The sequence below is a fragment of the Nerophis lumbriciformis genome, linkage group LG11 (genome assembly GCF_033978685.3).
Source record: "Nerophis lumbriciformis linkage group LG11, RoL_Nlum_v2.1, whole genome shotgun sequence".
NCBI lineage: Eukaryota > Metazoa > Chordata > Actinopteri > Syngnathiformes > Syngnathidae > Nerophis > Nerophis lumbriciformis.
Genome location: NC_084558.2, coordinates 33,134,695 through 33,153,727, shown reverse-complemented (window position 1 = coordinate 33,153,727; position 19,033 = coordinate 33,134,695). Strand labels below are relative to the sequence as shown.

General features: G+C 43.7%; 1 protein-coding gene across 2 annotated transcripts in view; it reads left to right on the top strand.

Moving 5' to 3' along the window:
• Nucleotides 1-2,766: 2,766 nt before the first annotated feature.
• mgat1b (alpha-1,3-mannosyl-glycoprotein 2-beta-N-acetylglucosaminyltransferase b) overlaps nt 2,767-19,033 on the top strand; it is a 32,379-nt gene continuing 16,112 nt past the window's right edge. Inside the window, exon 1 of one of the 2 annotated variants that reach the window (XM_061966768.2) lies at nt 2,767-3,139. The gene's annotated coding sequence lies outside the window, so the exon portion shown is untranslated. Of the gene's footprint in view, nt 3,140-3,530; nt 3,688-19,033 lie in introns of those variants that run through there. The other variant, XM_061966769.2, reaches the window with a different exon arrangement.

Sequence of the window (19,033 nt, the reverse complement as noted above, 5' to 3'; positions counted from 1 at the left end):
TTTTATGGCAAAAAAAAATGCATTATTTTCCACAAAAAATTGTCCAAGTGGAATATTTGATGTGAAGTAATTGGAGCCTTAAATAGGTTGATAATTTAAAGAAGCTATATGTAAGAATTCCATGTCAAGTCATCATTAAATGGCCCTGATACATCAAAAGGCTTTAATAAATCATGTTCTGCGTGGCGCAGTTGGGAGAGTGGCCGTGCCAGCAACCTGAGGGTTCCTGGTTCCATCCTCGTGACGTCCGTTGTGTCCTTGAGCAAGACACTTCACCATTCTTCCTGATGGGTCGTGGTTAGGGCCTTGCATGGCAGCTCCCGCCATCAGTGTGTGAATGTGGAAATAGTGTCAGAGCGCTTTGATTACCTTGAGGGTAGAAAAGCGCTATACAAGTATAACCCATTTACATCATTTATTTTTGAATACCTCTATAACTGATAACAGTAGTTCAGCCGGGATATGCTCACTTCAAAATTAGATTTACAGCCCCGAAATCTTATTGTTTTCATTTCGATGTCCTGCCCTCCACCGTTTGACCAATTGGAAAGTCTGTGAGTGTCTTAGATCCAGATTGCAAGTTACGCACCGCCATCTTCGACTAGTTACTGCCACTACTAAAGTTAGGAAACATGTCAGACCTAAATAAATCCAAAAGGCCTCATTACGATTCTTAACTTATTCATGACAAAGCTAGGAACGAAACGAGGATTTGTACTGGGGATGCCTTAGAAAGATGGAGACAATTGAAGGCAGAGAAGATGTTTTCATCTGACGCATAACTTGGTAATTTCCTCCTGATAGGTAAGTCAAGCATTTACGTTTTCTTATTATTTGTAATAAATGGAAATGGACATTTCGTATGTAAACTATATTGTCCAAGACAGTCTATGATCCTGTCTAACAAAGCTAGTATGTTCGTGCAACGAATGCTTAGCATGCTAGCCCGGTCAATGGGAGCATACGTATACCCAGTTCGACGACATATAGGCTAACGGGGAAAATATATTCCCGTTAGCCTATATGTTGATGTGTAATCCAACTGACAGGGCAAATGATCTTTTTGACAAATAAAACCCATGTGGATATGGATTGTGTCAGTGCCTATTTCGTTCTCAATAGGCAGCAACTTGAGGGTTCCAGGTTCGATCCCAGCTTCTGCCGTCCTAGTCACTGCCGTTGTGTCCTTGGGCAAGACACTTTATCCACCTGCTCCCAGTGCCACCCACACTGGTTTAAATGTAACTTAGCTATCGGGTTTCAGGGTTTCACTATGTAAAGTGCTATATAAATATAATTCACTTCACTTCACTCATAAAAGTGTTACTTTCAAGGCTCAAGTCTCTAGATCAACTTCAGGTCTATCTGTCGATATAGTTTTTTTTATGATCCATCCATCCATCGTCTTCCGCTTATCCGAGGTCGGGTCGCGGGGGCAGCAGCCTAAGCAGGGAAGCCCAGACTTCCCTCTCCCCAGCCACTTCATCCAGCTCTTCCCGGGGGATCCCGAGGCGTTCCCAGGCCAGCCGGGAGACATAGTCTTCCCAATGTGTCCTGGGTCTTCCCCGTGGCCAGATTCTCTGAACCTTTTGATGATATTACGGAGCGTAGATGGGGAAATCCCTTAATTCCTTGCAATAGCTGGTTGAGAAATACTGTTCTTAAACAATTTGCTCAGGCACTTTCAAGGCTCAAGTCTCTAGATCAACTTCAAATCTATCTGTCCATTATAAGCTTTTACTTTTGTTTGTTTTAGCCATTTTTGACAAAGAAAACCGTTTTTTATATGGGAAACATAAAACAAATTTCCCTACAAAATATTTAAATGTGGATTTTTTTTATGTTAAGCAATTGGAGCCTTGAATAGGCCAATCACTCACAACAACATTGAGTTTGAGGTATCATTAATAAAACAGCCTGCATAGCAGCTTTGTGTTATTAGAGTCAACATAACATTTTTTCCTCTATACATTTCACCTGTTTGCTCTTTTATTCCACTTTTGTTCATGTGTTTTTATTTTGTATTAATATTTGCAGAATGGGGCAGCACGGTGGAAGAGGGGTTAGTGCATGTGCCTCACAATACGAAGGTCCTGAGTAGTCCTGGGTTCAATCCCGGGCTCTGGGTCTTTCTGTGTGGAGTTTGCATGTTCTCCCCGTGACTGCGTGGGTTCCCTCCGGGTACTCCAGCTTCCTCCCACCTCCAAAGACATGCACCTGGGGATAGGTTGATTGGCAACACTAAATTGGCCGTAGTGTGTGAATGTGAGTGTGAATGTTGTCTGTCTATCTGTGTTGGCCCTGCGATGAGGTGGCGACTTGTCCAGGGTGTACACCGCCTTCGGCCCGAATGCAGCTGAGATAGGCTCCAGCACCCCCTGCGACCCCAAAATGGACAAGTGGTAGAAAATGGATGGATGGATGGATTTGCAGAATGTGCTGCGAGCCGGTAAAAAAAAATAGCTGCGGGCCACACTTTGGACACCACTGCTTTAGGTAAAACCCGCTCATGTGCCACGTCCTCATATTCCATATGTGTACAATAATCAAATAATCAAGCACAATGTTTTTTTAAGATCTACAAAAATATTCAGTATTTTTGTTATGTTGCAGTTCGAACTTTTTCTGCCAAAGAAACTATTGCTGTTGCTGTAGATGAGTGACTTTGTGCCAACTGTCACACTGATTTAAGTGTTTTCAGATGTGAAAGGGTTGTGGCTAAAATGAACGGTTTAACCTCGGCCTGACTCGGCTGTGATCGTTCCATACACGAGTAGCAACCCGGAAGTGTCGTCAATATGCAAATTCCGCAATCAAACTCTCCAGCGCTTAGGACCTGTGGACCATGAGAAACTAAGCTTATCGATTCGTCGCCGCCAAGGGACGCTGCTGACATTGTAGCTGCTAACATTGTAACGCGCGGTAACGGCTGTTTAATAGCAGTTGGGCTTCGGAGTCACAGGCTACACATACCGCGCCTGAGCCGCTGTGTACCAGCATTGAGATGAGCAGTGGACGAGACATCGAAGCGGATAGAAGTGTGGCTAACGTCAGCTAAGTGCAGCTGTGTCCTGATGTGAATGTCGTAGCTTTTGCAAAATGAAAGGTCGACCGGCGGTTTTGGAGCAGCACGTTCGAGGTGAGTGACTTTCTCTCGCGGGCTGCCTAAAAGTGTCCTCTGTGTTAGCTAGCAGGCTAACGACATGTCAACGTAGCATGCTAATTTATTTTGGTGTGTACCTTCATCTTGTCGGTAGGCAAATAAGAGGCGGTTTACACGTTGATCACCACTTAACGTGTCGTGTGGTAATGTTTGCTGCTTTGGCATTCGCTGGCTGGGTAGCATAACGGAAGTAACCCGGATGACCAAATGTAGTTTTGGTAATGCAACGGATAAATACATGTTGGATGAAAAATGTACCATGACATGGCAGCAAGAGGCACCGCCTGACGTTCATTTACAATCTCTGCCACGGTGGGAGTTACTTTAAGCATTCATGGCTTGCTGTGTGATAGGCGCGCTCGTGGCTGCTGTTCCCTCCTAGGCAGTTCCACGTCTGCGTAAAAAAACAAGAGGAGGGGCGGCATCCTCCTTCTTGTTCTCCGTCATATTGTCTGCAAAGCTGAACTTTGCGAAAGCTTTTTAAGGGCCGGCCCGACATCATCCGCGACCTGCTCTCAGACCAGGTAGTTTTTGTCACCAGTGTGTTTTCTTACTGCTGAACATATAAGTAAACATGTGTTTATATATATATATATATATATATATATATATATATATATATATATATATATATATATATATATATATATATATATATATAGATTTGAAACACAACTACCATAAGGAAATAGTAAACAAAAGAAGAAGTTAGTTGTTTCTACCTTCAGTAGAAAACAGAACATCAATAGTTTTTAACAACTTGTTGTTTCTAAGATATGCATTTAACTAGAAATACTGTACAGACTGAAGTACAAACGATCTTGGCAGTATTGGCTGTCACTCAAAAGAAAAAAAAATTGCAGCCAGAAAGATTTTTTGAAGATGTAAAAATTGAGTGTCTTTCAATGAGCTTCCCGGGCAACAATTTTGGCCAAGAGACAAAAAAAGCAGATTTTCCTTGTTCACATACTTGAGATTTATGAAGTATTTCATGAACAGGATTCAGTTTAATTTTAAAAGATCCTAATTTGAGCAGTATAGGGCCTCTTTATTAGGATCTTAGATATTATCCACCTTTTCTTTGTTAGCTATAGCACAAAGCTAATATGTGGATGTTTTGTTCAGCTCGCTTTACATATATTGACCAATGTTGAATTGCTTTTAACATCTTTATTTTACATTATAATTAATTCAGACCTGAATGAGATGGTCAAGTCTCTTAATATTTGCTGATCTGTGGTATAATTTTAAAGTGGATCTTGTCCTAAAAATTGTGCACCTTAGTACAGAATCCAACCCCATGCGATTATTGCATCTATATTTATCAACACTAATTGGTTTAGCTTTCCTAATGCTGTTAAGCCCATGCGGACTCAAAGTGTTCTACTGTAATCAGAACGCTCAGGATAAACACATTAATGACACAGCAGTCATTTACACTATCACAGCTATTTATTTTAATTTGATGTAGGGCTGGGCGATATGGCAAAAAATGATCACGATTAATTTGTTCATATCATCTAATCTTGATTAATATCACAATGTGTTTTTTTAATCAAAGGCGTATTGTCCCGTGCAGGATTATACCGAGTACTGTTGCATCCCTACTGTTTACTACTGCGGTATCTTGTAACATACATTTCTGCCATGTACAGGAAACCCATGCAACTGTCCATACCTAGTTTTAGGGGCACGGTTTGCTTCTTTTTCAGTACATTTTGTGGGGGTAAAGAGAACCTTTCTTCCCCTCAAAGTTTTTTTTTTTTTTTTTTGCTTCCGCATTAAACAAAGTATCATTGGTTTAGAGAATACTATAAGACCTATTTGAAGTTAACATTTACTAAGCCACACTTTCAAATGGTAAATTATTTGTATGATTGTGCTGTGGCAAACGGCAAGCGGTGACCAAGATTGTGGTGTTTTTTAAAACTCAAATTCTATAGCTTATATTTAATAAAAGTACATTAAAGTGTAGTTTGAATTTGAGGTACTGTAAAAGAATGTGTACCAACACAAAACAAGTTTAATGATTATTTCAGGAACAAAATGTTTTTATATATTAACCCAAAAAGTGTCTGCATAGTTTTTTAGTATATGTTATATCAGAGGTGTTGAATCTTCGCAGGCACAAACAAAAAGTCTAATTTGAAAATATTTCGTTATAAAAATGCATTTTTCTGATTAAATTAGTAGCTGTTTATTCTTCCAGTCAGGACCAATACAGTCACAGTCACAAAGACATGTGAGTGCCTGCAAGTCCGCATTCAGGGCAGGATTACTGCACACCATAACGTGAACTCAAGCAGTCACTAAAGTCTGTCACTGAAGTTGCTACTCCTTTTAAATGTTATGTTTCAACTTCGATGCTAGTGTTAGTTGGAATTGGGGGTTAAATCACCAAAATGATTCCCGGGCGCGGCCACCGCTGCTGCCCACTGCTCCCCTCACCTCCCAGGGGGTGATCAAGGGTGATGGGTCAAATGCAGAGAATAATCTTGCCACACCTGGTGTGTGTGTGTGACAATCATTGGTACTTTAACTTTTTAACTTTAGTCATAAGCTGCGTTTCCATTGAAGTTTTTTGCAAAATACTAGTGATATTTCAAAACATTTCGACAAAGTACATTTGCAACTTGCAGGTGTTTTCATTAAAGGGTGTTTTGCGTAATTCTCGTAAAATCTTATCCTGCGAGACTTCACTTTGAGGAAGATATTGCAGCCACGGCTGTTGCCATGATGTCATTAGAAGACGAAGGCAGTGGGTGATCGCTTAAAGGCAACGTCCTGACATTACTGTTTGGGCATTTGGGTCTCTCCGAACCTGCGGGTCGGTTGCCGTTGTTGTGCCGAATAATGCACCCCCGGCGTAGAATGCACCCCCTGACGGGAGTGTTATATCAACTGAAGCCCACACTTAAAGTTTCCACTTGCAAGATTGAATCTATTTGAAAAAGTTATTTAATAAGAAGCCAAAAGTGCAAAAACAATAATGTTCGTGTTGGAGGTGTTGTGAATTAATTAAATATAAATCCGTGCTGCAGTCTGCAGGTGTACCTTATGTTGTGGCCTAGCAGCGACTGCAGCACGGATTTCATATTTCATTCATTCACAACTCCTCCAACACGAACATTATTGTTTTTGCACTTTTGGCTTCTTATTAAATAACTTTTTCAAATAGATTAAATTTTGCATGTGGAAACTTCAAGTGTGGGCTTTAGTTGATATAACACTCCCGTCAGGGGGTGCATTCTACGCCGGGGAGCATTATCCGGCACAAGACCGGAAAGGAACCCACGAAAGTAAGTCCTCTTTTCAGTCATTCACAATCTTTCGCTCGGCGGAGACGAGAGCGGGGCACCGCCGGCAACACACTCACAGTACGACTCGCCAGTGAGAAGTGCCGCAAAGTAACACAAATTTGGAGGAAAAACATAAGTTTATAAAGCCAAAGGTCCTGTTGTGGGAATATTTCAGCGTCAAATAGGGTGAGCAATATGAGCCCACCAACACGGACGAACGAGCGAAAATGCCACCGTGATCACATGATGGCAATAAACAAAAAGACAACATCCGACATAATTTTTCCAAATGGTAAAAAAAAAAAGGCACTTTAAGATGTTTAATAGTTATTTAGGTTACAAAAATCCATCCACTTAATTTTTGTTTGTGCCTTTATTTAGGATAAAGTTATTTACCTTCCAATTACAGTACAATGGTAAACAATATTACAGTAATGAAGAATTACAGTTTATTATATCATTTTAAATGGTTACTTGCATTATGATTACATTACCTTATCACTGTATAGTTTGGGATTATTTATTCAGTTTAAGAACATGATGTAGACAAAATCTCAAAATTGTGTAGCCCTACTATCGGTTGACTCTCTCATTGAGCACATCAAACGTGCTACAACAGAATATCGAAGAATCCGTCAAAGATTCTTTGAAATATGAGCTGCAACCTACGGCTCATAAACTGAACGAACTACAAAACAAATATGGCATTGAGGACACTTTAGATCAGGGTTGTCAAACGTAAGGCCCACGAGCTGTATCAGGCCCGTGAAGAGTTTTAATGCAGCCCGCAAGATAAGTTTACTAGATAGAAAAATGTGCTGCAATTTTTTAATGAAAGAGACTAATGTTCTAAATCCACGGAATTTCGCAATAGCAATTCAAGTGTAACTCACATCACACTGTTTAAGATGATGTCAGCTGACTTTAAGCGCCCTCTGGATCGGCTTCCGCTACTCCAATCAGCGCAGGTGCAAGCAATCAGATGCTCCTGTTGTGGCTGGCGGCAGACTAATGGTGTAGCGACACACAATACCTTCTTAAATTGTAAATTATCCACTCAAAGAATAAAATAACAAAACAGTAAGATGCAAAGACTTAAGTCAACTTGACCCCTCATCTTTGTAGTTAAAGTTCCGTGCAGCGCTCGCAATTGGTTGACGGCACGATGTGCACAGTGAACTCCATTGTAAAAATGTTTTGTTTTTAATTTGTTTGTTCTATTTTATTTTCTGCTTAAATCTAGCATGTTCACATTGGTTACGTTTGTAGTTATGTTACTTTTAATTTGGCTATTATAGAGTCATTTTTGACAATTGTTTTGATTATAATAGTAATTAGGGCTGCAACTAGGGCTGGGCGATATATCGTACAAACTTGATATTAAATTAAATTAAATTACCACTGATAGCCACACACACACTAGGTGTGGTGAAACTACTCTCTGCATTTGACCCATCCCCTTGTTCCACCCCCCTGAGAGGTGAGGGGAGCAGTGAGCAGCAGCGGTGGCCACGTTAGGGAATCAATTCCAACCCTTGATGCTGAGTGCCAAGCAGGGAGGTGATGGGTCCCATTTTTATAGTCTTTGGTATGACTCGGTCAGGGTTTGAATTCACGACCTACCGATCTCAGGGCGGACACTCTAACCACAAGGCCACTGAGCAGGTTATATGATATGAAATAAGAAAATATTGTAATATCGATATAATTTATTTCATGTTAAAATGACCAAAGGTCGCTTATTTGTTGTGTTCCTTGTTCTTCCCCGCTACCCCTCCACCCTTCCAAGACGTACTTGCACATATAAGAGCATCCATGATTGGTTCGTTGTTTACTATGATGAGTCACGATTGGTTGAGATTAGGCCAATCAGAGGCAACATAGGGCGGGTCATGGAACCAGGAAGGGAAATCACAACAGACATCCCAAATGACGACGAGAGAGTTGTAGAAGAGAAGAGGGAATTTCCAAGTGGCCGATTTATATATTTAAAAAACTAGTGGAAGATGGCAGAGGGATTCTCTTCCTTAGATTGTTCTTTTGCCTTTTTCCTTTTGAAAATCAGTGGTATTCAGTGAGGTAAGATGAATTAAATGCGCTGACAGTTCATTGCTCCTGCCAAATGAATTGCACTGAGTGGAGCGGATCACTACTCCAAGGTGGCGGCCCCACGTCTCGTCAGCGCCAGTAGGCAGTAGCGGTCGATGCTGCGTCTACTTATAAGATGTCTATGGTTATAACGTTAGCAGTGAGTTTACAGCCTCACTGATTTAACTACACAGCAAATAAAAGATACGTTTCTTAGCCAATAAACGTTAGCTTACATTCAAAACTTACCGTTCTTTGTGCAACTTCAAATGTCGAATGAAGTTGGAAGTTGTTGCGTCTCCGTCTGTAATCTTCGAACCGCATGTTTTGCATACTGCAATTCATTTTTTGTTGACCAACTCGTAGTTTCAATACCCGAACGAAACTATCTTTGGCATAATTTTTCCTCACTGGCGCGTTGTTTGACAGCTCTTCTTTGTTGGTTGTCCTGCAATTTGATTGGATAAATGCTGTGGGATGAAAACAATTTGGATCTAATTTGATTGGATGTTGTACTGACAGGCAGCACACACGCTGACAGACACACATGTACACAATGAAAGATACGGAGCGCTCCTGAATAACTTTTTAATCTTTGGGTTTTGGGGAAAGTAGCAAGTCTTGTCAGTCAAAAGACTCAAGTCCAAGTGAAGTCACAAGTCATTGATGTTAAAGTCTAAGTCGAGTTGCAAGTCTCTTTACATTTTGTCAAGTCGAGTCTAAAGTCATCAAATTCATGACTCGAGTTTGACTCGAGTCCACACCTCTGGACAGTAGCGTGGGTTACCTGTATTGTTGCAACTCTCGTAAACACAAATATACATATGAACAAAATGACAGTTGTCAGCTGATAGCATATATTACCTGATTGATTGATTGATTGAAACTTTTATTAGTAGATTGCACAGTACAGTACATATTCCGTACAAATGATCACTAAATGGTAACACCTGAATAAGTTTTGCAAGTTGTTTAAGTCGGGGTCCACGTTACATACATACACACACACACACACACACACACACACATATATATATATATATATATATATGTATGTATGTATGTATATATACATATATATATATATATATGTATGTATGTGTATATATATACATATATATATATATATATATATATATATATATATGTATATATGTATGTATATATGCATGTATGTGTATATATATATATATTACTATATATATATGTATATATATATATATATCCATCCATCCATCTTCTTCCGCTTATCCGAGGTCGGGTCGCGGGGTCAGCAGCAGCCACTTCGTCCAGCTCTTCCTGTGGGACCCCGAAGCGTTCCCATGCCAGCCGGGAGACATAGTCTTCCCAATGTGTCCTGGGTCTTACCCGCGGCCTCCTACCGGTCGGACGTGCCCTAAACACCTCCCTAGGGAGGCGTTGGGGTGGCATCATGACCAGATGCCCGAACCACCTCATCTGGCTCCTCTCGATGTGGAGGAGCAGCGGCTTTACTTTGAGCTCCCCCCGGATGGCAGAGCTTCTCACCCTATCTCTAAGGGAGAGCCCCGCCACCCGGCGGAGGAAACTCATTTCGGCTGCTTGTACCCGTGATCTTGTCCTTTCGGTCATAATCCAAAGCTCATGACCATAGGTGAGGATGGGAACGTAGATCGACCGGTAAATTGAGAGCTTTGCCTTCCGGCTCAGCTCCTTCTTCACCACAACGGATCGATACAGCGTCCGCATTACTGAAGACGCCGCACCGATCCGCCTGTCGATCTCACAATCCACTCTTCCTCACTCGTGAACAAGACTCCGAGGTACTTGAACTCCTCCACTTGGGGCAAGATCTCCTCCCCAACCCGGAGATGGCACTCCACCCTTTTCCGGACGAGAACCATGGACTCGGACTTGGAGGTGCTGATTCTCATCCCAGTCGCTTCACACTCAGCTGCGAACCGATCCAGTGAGAGCTGAAGATCCTGGCCAGATGAAGCCATCAGGACCACATCATCTGCAAAAAGCAAAGACCTAATCCTGCAGCCACCAAACCAGATCCCCTCAACGCCTTGACTGCGCCTAGAAATTCTGTCCATAAAAGTTATGAACAGAATCGGTGACAAAGGGCAGCCTTGGCGGTGTCCAACCCTCACTGGAAACGTGTCCGACTTACTGCCGGCAATGCGGACCAAGCTCTGGCACTGAGCATACAGGGAGCGGACTGCCACAATCAGACAGTCCGATACCCCATACTCTCTGAGCACTCCCCACAGGACTTCCCGAGGGACACGGTCGAATGCCTTCTCCAAGTCCACAAAACACATGTAGACTGGTTGGGCAAACTCCCATGCACCCTCAAGGACCCTGCCGAGAGTATAGAGCTGGTCCACAGTTCCACGACCAGGACGAAAACCACACTGTTCCTCCTGAATCCGAGGTACGACTATCCGGCGTAGCCTCCTCTCCAGTACACCTGAATAGACCTTACCGGGAAGGCTGAGGAGTGTGATCCCACGATAGTTAGAACACACCCTCCGGTTCCCCTTCTTAAAGAGAGGAACCACCACCCCGGTCTGCCAACCCAGAGGTACCTCCCCCGATGTCCACGCGATGCTGCAGAGTCTTGTCAACCAAGACAGCCCCACAGCATCCAGAGCCTTAAAGAACTCCGGGCGGATCTCATCTACCCCCGGGGCCTTGCCACCGAGGAGCTTTTTAACTACCTCAGCAACCTCATCCCCAGAAATAGGGGAGCCCACCACAGACACCCCAGGCACTGCTTCCTCATAGGAAGACGTGTTGGTGGGATTGAGGAGGTCTTCGAAGTATTCCCTCCACCGACCCACAACATCCGCAGTCGAGGTCAGCAGAACACCATCCTCGCCATGCACGGTGTTGATAGTGCACTGCTTCCCCTTCCTGAGGCGGCGGATGGTGGCCCAGAATTGCTTCGAAGCCGTCCGGAAGTCGTTTTCCATGGCTTCCCCGAACTCCTCCCATGTCCGAGTTTTTGCCTCTGCGACCGCTGAAGCCGCACACCGCTTGGCCTGTCGGTACCTGTCCGCTGCCTCAGGAGTCCTATGAGCCAAAAGAACCCGATAGGACTCCTTCTTCAGCTTGACGGCATCCCTCACCGCCGGTGTCCACCAACGGGTTCTAGGATTACCGCCACGACAAGCACCAACTACCTTGCGGCCACAGCTCCAATCAGCCGCCTCGACAATAGAGGCGTGGAACATGGTCCATTCGGACTCAATGTCCAGCACCTCCCTCGTGACATGTTCAAAGTTCTTCCGGAGGTGGGAATTGAAACTCTCTCTGACAGGAGACTCTGCCAGACGTTCCCAGCAAACCCTCACAATGTGTTTGGGCCTGCCAGGTCTGTCCGGTATCCTCCCCCACCATCGCAGCCAACTCACCACCAGGTGGTGATCGGTAGAAAGCTCCGCCCCTCTCTTCACCCGAGTGTCCAAAACATGAGGCCGCAAATCCGATGACACAACTACAAAGTCGATCATGGAACTGCGTCCTAGGGTGTCCTGGTGCCAAGTGCACATATGGACACCCTTATGTTTGAACATGGTGTTCGTTATGGACAATCTGTGACGGGCACAAAAGTCCAATAACAAAACACTGCTCGGGTTCAGATGCGGGCAGCCATTCTTCCCAATCACGCCTCTCCAGGTTTCACTGTCGTTGCCAACATGAGCATTGAAGTCCCCCAGTAGAACGAGGGAATCACCCTGGGGAGCACTCTCAAGTACTCCCTCGAGTGAATCCAAAAAGGGTGGGTACTCTTGAGCTGCGGTTTGGCGCGTATGCGCAAACCACAGTCAGGACCCGTTCCCCCACCCGAAGGCGGAGGGAAGCTACCCTCTCGTCCACCGGGTTGAACTCCAACGTACAGGCTCTGAGCCGGGGGGCAACAAGAATTGCCACCCCAGCCCGTCGCCTCTCACTGCCGGCAACGCCAGAGTGGAAGAGAGTCCAGCCCCTCTCGAGAGAACTGGTTCCAGAGCCCTTGCTGTGCGTCGAAGTGAGTCCGACTATATCTAGTCGGAACTTCGCCACCTCGCGCACTAGCTCAGGCTCCCCCACCCCCAGCGAGGTGACGTTCCACGTCCCAAGAGCTAGCTTCTGTAGCCGAGGATCGGACTGCCAAGTGCCCTGCCTTCGGCTGCCGCCCAGCTCACATCGCACCCGACCTCTATGGGTGGTGAGCCCATTGGAGGGGGGACCCACGTTGCCACTTCGGGCTGTGCCCAGCCGGGCCCCACCTCCGGTCCTGGCCCCAGAGGGGGGCCCCGGTGACCCGCGTCCGGGCGAGGGAAATCTGGGTCCTTGGTTTTTATTTTTCATGGAGGTCTTCGAGCCGCTCTTTGTCTGATCCCTCACCTAGGACCAGTTTGTCTTGGGAGACCCTACCAGGGGGCATAAAGCCCCCGGACAACATAGCTCCGAGGATCATTGGGACACGCAAACTCCTCTACCACGTTAAGGTGGCAGCTCAGAGAGGAGATATATATATATACATATATGGTAATATATATATATATATATATATATATATATATATATGTATATATACATATATGTATATGTATATATGTATATATAAAATAAAACAGTTTTCTAAACTGGACTTTCAATCGAAGCAGGAGGTAATACTTAAAGGAATATCTCCATCGAGACACAGAGACTTTTAAAACTGAAGAAAGATAAGGAAGACTTCTATAAACAAGTTATCGATGCTTTTGAACAGAAGCAGCTGCGCATCGACTCATAAGTAAAGGTAAGACCATAATAACGTTTTTTTTTATTAAATGTGCTTTTCATTATGGTATCCTTACATCACTCAAATTTATAAGCGCAGGCCTAAATTTACCCCACGCCTTTTGGTAAGCGCAGGAGTGAGAAGAGGTTATAAATTAATTAGCGGCCCGACGGCTATTCAAGGAAATACGGTATGCAACGCGTCGACGCTCAAAAACAGCGTCGACGTATTTACGTAATCGATGACGTCGACTATGTCGACGCGTCGTTTCCGCCTTAATATATATATGTATATATATATATATATATATATATATAAAAATTGTGATAATAATCGCGAACCGATGATATGAAAAAATGTATCATTTTTTCTGCCAAATCGCCGAGCCCTACATAAAACAAAGCAGTACCACGCTGCCAGCCCTGCTTTAAAACATGCCTCACCAAAGGTGGGATGATTAAAGTATTACCACATTTGCCTTAAACTTAGCTAAACAATGAAATCACAAGCAGTCAGATCGACAGATAATAAAGTTAACTAGCTCTTCTTTTGTGCACATAGTTACATAGACGCGCACACAGCTGTTTGACTTTATGCCAAATATTAGCGGAGTCCAAACTGCCCACGTAACGTAAACTAATGAGACAGACAATAAGATAAATGACTGAATTTTGTAACAAATTCCTACAATGTGTGTTTTACCTGTATCATGTCTTATCTGTGCACAGTACTTTTAGCCATAGTATTGTTTTTACTACAAACCCCGTTTCCATATGAGTTGGGAAATTGTGTTAGATGTAAATATAAACGGAATACAATGATTTGCAAATTATTTTCCACCCATATTCAGTTGAATATGCTACAAAGACAACATATTTGATGTTCAAACTGATAAACATTTTTTTTTTGCAAATAATCATTAACTTTAGAATTTGATGCCAGCAACACGTGACAAAAAGTTGGTAAATGTGGCAATAAATATTGATAAAGTTGAGGAATGCTCATCAAACACTTATTTGGAACAGGTGGGTGCCATGATTGAAATAGAAATAAATTTAAACCATGACCAAATGGACTGTGATTGACGCGGAAGTGTTGATCACTCACAATGAGAGCTGTAGAATGCGTGGACTTGCTGATGTCACACGTCAGGAGGCAACAGGCACCACCTTTTAAAAGGCACACACTCAGACACGTACACTGCTTTCATATACATACATCCATATGAAGCTTATCTCAACAGCATTATGTCAGATATTTGAAGTTTATTTTTTAATTAATACATTAGGCCTCTGCGATATATTGATTTTATAAATATATATTCAAGTTTTTTGCTGCAGATGATTTAAAAAAATTTAAAATAGATTTTTTTCTCTCCTATTGCTCCGGCATACTTTTTGCCCCCAGGGACTTCCGTAGCCCTCGCCTACCCCCTTACTTCCTTAGTGGAGATTCAAAACATGGCTAACGCTTACGAGAGCGAGACATTTGTTTCAAAGAAAATAAAAGTGTTATCAGTACTTTGGTTTTGCGACAACCGGCGTTGAGCTAATGACTGACTGCACATTGCAAAGTGTTTAAAAAAGGCAGCAGCACAAAAACAGCCAAATGGGAAATACAACTACCTTACGAGGTGAACAAGACTGCAACTCCTTTTAAAAAGCAGTGTATTGTGGTGGAAACATTTACACAAGGCATGTTTGATGATCAGAGTTCTGATGTAACGTAGCACGCTACTGGTGATGTGGTTTTATGTAAACATGTCAGCGTCAAAAGCACCAAGTTCAGTGCAGGAAATATCCTTATACTAATGAAAGCAACAAGAACTGAACACAAAATGAACTTGATATCAAATAGAAAGAGGCAACATCACACACAGCAAACAAACACATACACACGACTCTTATCTACGAGGGAACAAATCAATGATTAAAGTGAAAACCTTCAGCTTTCAATCAAACAATACCCCCTTTGTGGACCAGACGATATGACAGCCATGGAAGCACATTAAATCTCTTTATTAACCAGAAGTAACACAATCCAGTGAAAACATTCAACAGAGCTGCTGAAACACAAGTGACGAGGCGCTGACGTGACGAGGCGCTGACGTGACACGTCACTAGGCAACAGGCACTGCCTTTTAAAGACACACTCAAGCACACTCTACTCAAATATGATACATCTTTTAATTGCATAAGCCATATATTTGATTTTTTCCAAGTAACGCATTACTTATTTCCCCTAGTAGTTAATTCAATTAATGAAAGGGTAATTGAAATTTTGGCAAAGTAATGGGAAACAATAATAATTACTTTTAAACGTAATTTTCCACCATTAAGATGAGTGAAATGTAATCATCATGGCGCCCATCACGGCTGCCTCGGTGCTCTCGCGCGCTCTGTTTTGTTTGTTTTTGTGTGTAACGAGTATACGGACACTTGTAACCTCAAACATACAGTTCAATGAGGCGCGCATCATTCCAACGTGCACCAACGGGCTTGTTATAACAACGACAAGCCCTGGTTCACCTCCCAAGCTGCGACAGCTGTGCAAGAAGAATGAGGCAGCGTGGAGGAGCGGGGACCGGAGTACCTACAGAGAAGCAAAGTACCACTCCAACAGGGAAGTGGAGAAAGCTAAATCTGTGTACTCTAACCGTCTACAGGAACAGTTCAGCTCCAATGATTCTGCGGCCGTGTGGAGCGGGCTAAGGGTCCTTACGAACTATAAGCCCAAAGCCCCCCAGGCCCTGAATAGATCTCAACATACATTACTGTCGTCATGAACGGCCTTCAGCTCATCAATGCTCTGCTCCCCACCACCATCACCCTCCCCACCAATCCCAGCACTTCATCAAATGACTTAAAGGACTCCAAGGACATCAAAGGACTCCAAGAACATCACAGAACTTCAAAGGCCCTCTCCATCCGAGAGGAGGATGTACGCCGGCAGTTCTTGAAGCTGAACATGCAGAAGCCCACGGGCCCGATGGTGTCTCCCCCTCCACCCTCAGACACTGCGCGGATCAGCTGGCTCCTGTCTTCACTGACATTTTTAACACCTCTCTGGAGCTATGCCGCATGCCCTCCTGCTTAAAGACCTCCACCATTGTCCCTGTCCCCAAGAAACCACGGATCACAGGACTTAATGACTAGAGGCCGGTGGTGCTGACGTCTGTGGTCATGAAGTCCTTTGAGCGCTTGGTCCTGCCCCACCTCAAGGACATCACCGCCCCCCTCCTGGACCCAATGCAGTTCGCCTACAGAGCCAACAGGTCTGTAGATGATACAGTGAACCTGGCCCTCCACTTCATCCTGGAGCATCTGGACTCCCCAGAAACATACGCCAGGATCCTGTTTGTGGACTTCAGCTCTGCCTTCAACACCATCCTCCCTGGACTGCTACGAAACAAGCTCTGCCAGCTCAGCGTGCCCGACTCCCTCTGCAGTCGGATCAATGACTTCCTGACAGACCGAAGACAGCACGTGCGGCTGTCTCGGACAGTCGAACCACGAACACTGGTACTCCTCAGGGCTGTGTACTTTCCCCCTGGCTCTTCTCCCTGTATACAAACTGCTGCACCTCCAGTCACCAGTCCGTAAAGCTGCTCAAGTTTGCGGACGACACTACCCTCATCGGGCTCATCTCGGATGGCGATGAGTCCGCCTACAGGAGAGAGGTGGACCGGCTGGTGTCCTGGTGCCGCCTCCACAACCTGGAGCTGAACGCCCAGAAAAAAGTGGAGATGATCATGGACTTCAGGAAAGTCACAGCCCCACCATCTCCCCTCACCCTGATTGACTCTCCCACCCCCGTCTCCATTGTGAACTCCTTCCGTTTCTTGGGCACCACCATCACCCAGGACCTCAAGTGGGAGCCTACCATCAGCTCCCTCATCAAGAAGGCCCAGCAGAGGATGTACTTCCTGCGGCAGCTGAGGAAACGTGCCGACCGAGATGCTGGAGCAGTTTTACTCAGCCATCATCGAGTCCATCCTTACCTCCTCCATCACCGTGTGGTTCCCCGGCGCCACAGTCCAGGATAAGCATCGACTGCAGCGCATCGTACGTGCTGCTGAGAAGGTGATTGGCTGCAAGCTCCCATCCCTCCAGGAGCTGTTCTCCTCCAGGACCAGGAGGCGTGTGGGTCGGATCACAGCTGACTCTTCTCACCCTGGTCACAAACTATTCTCCCCTCTCCCCTCAGGCAGGAGACTACAGTCCACCCAGAGCCACACCTCCCGCCACCTGAACAGCTTTTTCCCCTCGGCCATCAGGCACATGAACAATAAGATCTGATAGCTCAGGCACAGCTCATTTTATTACCTATTCTGTGTTATGTGTTTTATGTTCCACGATTGCACCAAGAAAAATTCCTAGTTTGTGAACCCGTTCTCAAACAATGGCAATAAAAACTATTCTGATTCTGAATGGGGGGAAAAAAAGTCTGCGTTTATCCACTTGACTTATTGAAACTACTATAGGTTTATTTATTCGTGCATCGGTAAGTAACATATTTCATTGACATAAGTGTCGTGCTGCTATGATTGTGACGCTAATGAGAAAAAAGATAAGTTTGTATGCAGTTCATTTCCTGCAACAAATATTAGTCTCATCTACAATTTGTCTGCAGTTGTTTTTATGATGTGAAGTTTATATTTTGTCTCATTATTTAGCTATAGATGTCCCTGTTGTTCAGCATGAATCTAGCGATATCAATATATAGTATATGCTGTTGAGCCTACGAGAGATTTATTAATGTAGTTTATTAATACTATTAAGGATAATTTCTTGATGCTAACAAATATCACCAAAGACGCTATAATGTAGTATCCCGTGTTGAATAAAGCTTTCCTGCACAACAACAACAGAGGTTTTTGTTTCTGTTTTGAAAATGGAGAAAGAAATTGCGGTGGTTTGGACCAACAATCTCAATATTTATTACTAGGACTTAACATGACGTTAGTTTATTTGCACAACCAAGTCTTCATAGTTGTATTTAGGCATACCAACCACAAAAAACTAATGCGATCTATTGTCCTTTTTTTACCTTTAGAAAGCCGACTAACAACTATAATGATCCAGCCCTGTGTGCAGGGCAGGTCAGCTTATAAAGAAGCCTGATTGGCAACACGTAACAGGTGTGTCTAGCTAGAGTGCCAATCAGAGCTAGGTGTGGAAGCCAGCGCTCAGGACAGTGGTGCAGTGATGGGAAACAGAAACCAAAATCAAGAGCGCTGGAAAGGGAAAAGCACAAAACACAGGAAAACAAAACATGACCAAACTGTTGGTAACAGGCTCAGCTGACAAAGAGTAAGATGCAGTATCATTCCAATATACTAGTTTTTGATCAAATAAAAGAGAGAGCCATTTTGAATTATCTCTGCCATTTGTATTCAATGGGTTCTTTAAAAAATGTTTGTGAAAAAAATCAGGGATTTTATTTTCAGGCCATATAGCCCACGCCCATAACACAATTACTTTCCCTAGTAATTAATTACATTAATTAAAGAGTAATTCCGTTACTAATTCAATTACTTTTTTGGTAAAGTTAGGAGTAACTATAATTAATCACTTTTTTAAAGTAATTTTCAGAACACAGCCTGTCACACAGCATCATGAACCAGTTGGCAGGTTGGTGTTCCTGGTAAAAATCTTTGTGTGTATGTCCTATAATAATGTTACCTCTAAAAACAACCATGTTCAAGGTCAATTATTTTCATGTTGC